At 37.2% G+C, this 5,746-nt stretch overlaps 1 pseudogene; it reads left to right on the top strand.

Annotated features, from left to right (window-relative positions):
* Positions 1-855: 855 nt before the first annotated feature.
* On the top strand, positions 856-1,813 carry LOC131837897 (glyceraldehyde-3-phosphate dehydrogenase-like; annotated as a pseudogene).
* Positions 1,814-5,746: the final 3,933 nt, after the last annotated feature.

Below are 5,746 nucleotides of genomic sequence, written 5' to 3'. Positions count from 1 at the left end.
CAACCCTCAGTTTGTTTTGTGAGACTGTCTCTTATGGTTTGTCTCCCTCCTGATCCCATCTTTTTTCATTTATTCATTTCCTACCCCCCAAGCCCCCCACATTGTCTCTCAATGTCCTCATATCAGGGAGATCATATGATAATTCTTTCTCTGATTGACTTATTTCACTAAGCATAATACCCTCTAGTTCCATCCATGTTGTCTCAAATGGCAAGATTTCATTTCTTTTGATGGCTGCATAGTGTGTGTGTGTGTGTGTGTGTGTGACAACTTCTTTATCCATTGATAAGTTGATGGATATCTAGGTTCTTTCCATAGTTTAGCTATTGTGGACATTGCTACTATAAACATTTGGGTGCACGTACCCCTTCAGATCACTACATTTGTCTCTTTAGGGTAAATACCCAGTAGTGCAATTGCTGGGTCATGAAGTAGCTCTATTTTCAACTTTTTGAGGAACCTCCATGCTGTTTTCCAGAGTGGTTGCACCAGCTTGCATTCCCACCAACAGTGTAGGTGGTAGGATTTGCATCCTTACCAGCATTTGTCGTTTCAGCCATTCTGACTGGTGTGAGGTGGTATCTCATTGTAGTTTTGATTTTTATTTGGGAATGGTAATTTTTAATGTTAGACTTCAGCATGGAGTGCGGAGGGTATTTATGTGGTCACTATGGTCAATATTTGACTCACAGTATGTACAAATGAGTAGTCCCTCTCCTTATTTAGAAGCTAAGGATCCATTGAACTAAAAATCTTTAATTTATCTAAAAAATACATGCATGCTCTATCTTTTCCTCCTCATTTGACAGACAGATGCATCTTCTTATGTAGTATCAGTCAGGTCTCAGAGACATGATGGTGAAGGTTGGAGTAAACAGATTTAGCCATATTAGGCTTGGTCACCAGGGCTGCTTTTAACTATGACAAAATGGATATTTTTGCCATCAATGACAACTTCATTAAAGCCACATGTTCTACATATCCCAGTGTGACTCCACACATAGCAAATGCAATGGCACAGTTAAGACTGAGATTAAGAAACTTGTAATCAATGGAAAGCCCATTTCACTCTTTCAAGACCAAGATACCACCAACAACAAATGGGTTGATACTGAAAATGAATTCACTTCACTACCATGGAGAAGACTGGGACTCATTAGAAGGGTGGGACCAAGAGGGCCGTCATCTCTGTCCATCATTCTTTTGGTGCCTCCACATTTGTGAGGAGTGTGAACCATGAGAAGTATGACAATTCCATCCAGATTGTCAACAATACCTTTTGCACTACCAATTACTTGGCCCCTCTGGATAAGGTCATTCATGACAACTTTGGTATCATGGAGGGACTCATGACCACAGTCCATGCCATCACTGCCACACAGAAACTACAGAGGCCCTTCTTGGAAGATGTGGTGTGGCAGCTGAGGAACTGCCCAAAACATCATCTCTGCTTTTACTGGCATTGTCAAGGCTGTGGGCAAGGTCATCCCCGAGCAAATAGGAAGTTCACTGGCATGTCCCCACCCTCAATGGGTCAGTTATGCATCTAACCTCCTGCCTGGAGACAGCTGCCAAAAATGATGACATCAAGAAAGTGGTGAGGTAGGCAACAGAGGGCACCCTCGAGGACATCCTGGGATACACTGAGAACCAGGTTGTCTGTTTGACTTTAATAGTGACACCCACCTTTGATGCTGGGGTTGGCATTGGCTTCAGTGACTACTTTGTCAAGCTCATTTCCTAGTACCACCATGAATTTGGCTATAACAACAGAGTAATAGACCTTATGGCCCATATGGTCTCCAAGCAGTAAGAGCCCCCTGGACCAGAAACCCCACTGACGGTATAAGAAAAAGAGAGAGGCCCTCAGCTGTTGGACAGTTCTTGTCCCAACTCATCGTAACACAGTGAGTTCTTGTCCCAACTCATCATCAACACAGTTTCTATCTCAGACCCCTTGAAGAAGTGGAGGGGTTTAGGGAACCCTATCGTTTCATGTACCATCAATAAAGTATATTGCATCCAGCCAGAAAAACATATGTGCATGTACAGACACTGATATCAAATCTTTATATAAGGAATTAATTCAAGTTTTAAAAAATGTTTGGGATTCTGCACAATCACAGATATGTGTATCTATGGATTTATACATATTATATGTATATAATTAAATACAAATATTTATGGGACATTTGAGTGGCTCATTTGGTTAAGCATTTGCCTTAGCTCAGTTTTGGTTCCAGGGTCCTGGGATCAAACCCTGCCCTGGGTTCCCTATTCAGCAGGGAGTCTGCTTCTCCCTCTTCCTTTTCACTTCCCCCAACTCGTGCACTTGGACTCTCTCCCTCAAATAAATAAATGAAATATTAAAAATAAATAAATACAAATAATTATATACAAATAAAAGGTATATATGTATGTGTGTATATCTAGTTATGTCTATGTCTAGAACTATTGGAGAATTGATTTCTGATTTTTAAGATTTTATTTATTTATTTGACAGAGAGAGAAGGTTCACAAGTAGGCAGAGAGACAGAAAGAGAGGAAGGGGGAGACAGGCTTCCTGCAAAGCGGAGAGCCTGATGTGGGGCTTGATCCCAAGATCCTGAGATCATGACCTGAATTGAAGGTAGAGGCTTAACCCACTGAGCTACCCAAGTGCCCCAATTTCTGATTTTTTAAAAAATATTTTATTTATTTATTTGACAGACAGATCACAAGCAGGCAGAGAGGCAGGCAGAGAGAGAGAGAGGAGGAAGCAGACACCCTGCTTAGCAGAGAGCCCGATGCGGGGCTCGATCCCAGGACCCTGGGATCATGACCCGAGCCAAAGGCAGAGGCTTTAACCTACTGAGCCACCCAGGCACCCCCGATTTCTGATGTTTTAATGATTTTTTTCTTTTTCTCTTCCATTATTAAAGAGTAGAGTTACAGGAATATGGTTCCTTTTATAATTTGTCTAAGTAAATTGTTGGTTTCATTCTATTTTTAGAAATTAAAGACTATAGATGTAGAGTGCTGGTGAAAAGATAGAAGACAAAATACTATTCTGGGAAATGAAAACTAACAAGGCATATAGGAATTTGGAGAGAAAGAGATGGTACTAAAAATGGTGAATTTTTGCTGTTGCCAGAGCCAACAGCCTTCCAACTCCTTATTTACCCATTCATTCATTCATCTGATCACTAAAATCATGGTTCATTAGATTTGTGGATTCTAGTAACATGGTTGATGATATAAAGTTCTGACTTATTCAGATTGCATATTACTCTCAACCCAGAGTACTTTCTCTCATTAAAAACGCAACAATTCAATAGGTCATTCAACTATGTGATCAGTGAATTACTTAAGATAATATCTTTAAAGGTTTTTAAATAATCTACTTAGTTCTACAAAAAAAGGAAAAATATTTTTGAAATATTAGTGTGACTATTAAATATTAGCACAAATACTTTTCTTTCTTTTTTTGTGGTACATTTTATTTATTTATTTATTAAAAATTTTCAGCATAACAATACTCATTGTTTTTGCACCTCACCCAGTGCTCCATGCAATCCATGCCCTCTCTAATACCCACCACCTGGTACCCCCAACCTCCCACACCCCACCCCTTCAAACTCCTCAGATTGTTTTCAGAGTCCATAGTCTCTCATGGTTCACCTCCCCTTCCAATTTCCCCCAACTCCCTTCTCCTCTCTAACTCCCCTTGTCCTCCATGCTGTTTGTTATGCTCCACAAATAAGTGAAACCATATGACAATTGACTCTCTCTGCTTGACTTATTTCAAATACTTTTCAAAAGACTCTAAAACCACGACCTTCAACATATGTCTGATATATTTCTCACCAAATTATATTTGTAATAAAAACTTCATTATTTCATAATACTTTTTAAAAAATAATATCTCAATTTAAAGCATTTAATATTCATTTCAGAAAGATTTATAGGAATTTTCATATCTTACTGACAATGTGAATGCCAGAATCAACTTCTTCAGAGAACTTTTTTTTTTTTTTAAAGATTTTATTTATTTATTTGACAGACAGAGATCACAAGCAGGCAGAGAGGCAGACAGAGAGAGAGAGGAGGAAGCAGGCTCCCTGCCAAGCAAAGAGCCCGATGCGGGACTCGATCCCAGGACCCTGAGATCATGACCTGAGCCGAAGGCAGTGGCTTAACCCACTGAGCCACCCAGGCGCCACTTCAGAGAACTTTTTGTCAATCAAGAGGATCAACTTTCTTTTACCCTCTTACATCCCCTCTTCTGTCTTCTGTCTTCCTACATAGCTGTTTATCATATATGCCACACATATAGTATATATGCATTTAGTTAATGTTTGCATGTTTTCCACATTCCTGATTTTCACTTTTGTGCCTCTGTGTACTTGGTATAGTCTTACAAAAATAAATGTGTATTATTTCACTCCTTTACAAATTGCTCCATTAAATAATTTACAATCAAATAAAATTTAACTTTTCACTTTATGGTTTTATTGTGTTAAGTCTGCTTGAGAAAATGTAACTTATTCCATGAATGTAAAATGGTAAGAAATAGATGAGTCTTGTCAATGAGCAATCAGAAAAGAAAAGTCTCTACTTAGAGATGATGTATGGTAGAGGTCTTTACATTAATGTATATATTAGACCAGGTTGGAAATCAGGAAAACAAAGTCAAATCCACTTACCCATCATCTAGTTAGACTCATAACTATTGTCCCAAGACAAATAATTTTGTTTAGTGACACATTCCAGCTGAGGGAATATTTGACTATAGGAAACAGGCTTGGATACATTTTTTACAGTTACCTTCAAGAGTCATTTTCTTGGATATGGGTGAAGGAGGTAGAACCTGCCATGAAAGAGGCAATGGAAAGAAAAAGGCAACATGTAGATTTGCTAATAAATGAAAGCTAAGGCAAAAGGTATATGTCATCATTTCCAAGATACTCTCTGAAGTCTACATCTCATAGAATTCTAGATTCTAAGTTTGTCATTTTCTTCATGTAGGTAAAGGACCATTTTTGCAGTAATTGAAAGAATCTGATTATAAAAAAAAACAATTTTCTCAGGATAGCTTAATTTTCCTGTATAGACCAATGGTTTTCCTTTTTAAATGTGATTGACAGTTTATTCTTCTACCCACTTAAGCCTCCATGATTCACAGACCTGGGGATAAAAATATATGTATATAAAAAATATATGTTTATAAAAAATAAAAAATAAAAAATAAAATGTGATTGACAGAATAGGGAAATCCTCAGTGAACGAATTTTCTTTTCTTGTGACAAGAGGAAGAAATTTTAGAGATAATGTTAAGATACACTTTTTTTTTAATTTCACGTAAATTTTATATTTGTATGTGGTGTCAAGTAAGCATCTTAAGTACAGCAATTTGCATTTTTGTATAAACTTATAAGCTACCTTGCTTTGATATGAGAAACAATAAAGATTATTGACATTTAATTTTGGTTATACGAGTGAGGACTGACAATTTTCTGTATAAGTTAAAATGGATAGGACCTTGCTTTTAGGCTAAGGAAAAGAGACATTGGTGATATATAAAAAAAAATCTAACTGAAAGAATGAAATGAGGCGTTTTAAGAATTTTTATATTAAAAGCTAGAGAGTTTTTCATTCAGTTTTGCTTTCCAGGGTATGTATGCATGTATATATATGTGCATATGTACACATATGTATACATACATGCATGTATACATATATGCATATATTTAATTTTTTTGCATAA

The sequence above is a fragment of the Mustela lutreola genome, chromosome 8 (assembly GCF_030435805.1).
Source record: "Mustela lutreola isolate mMusLut2 chromosome 8, mMusLut2.pri, whole genome shotgun sequence".
In the NCBI taxonomy this organism is placed as follows: domain Eukaryota; kingdom Metazoa; phylum Chordata; class Mammalia; order Carnivora; family Mustelidae; genus Mustela; species Mustela lutreola.
Note: the sequence above shows the minus strand (reverse complement) of the source record. Positions and strands in the feature narration are given on the sequence as shown.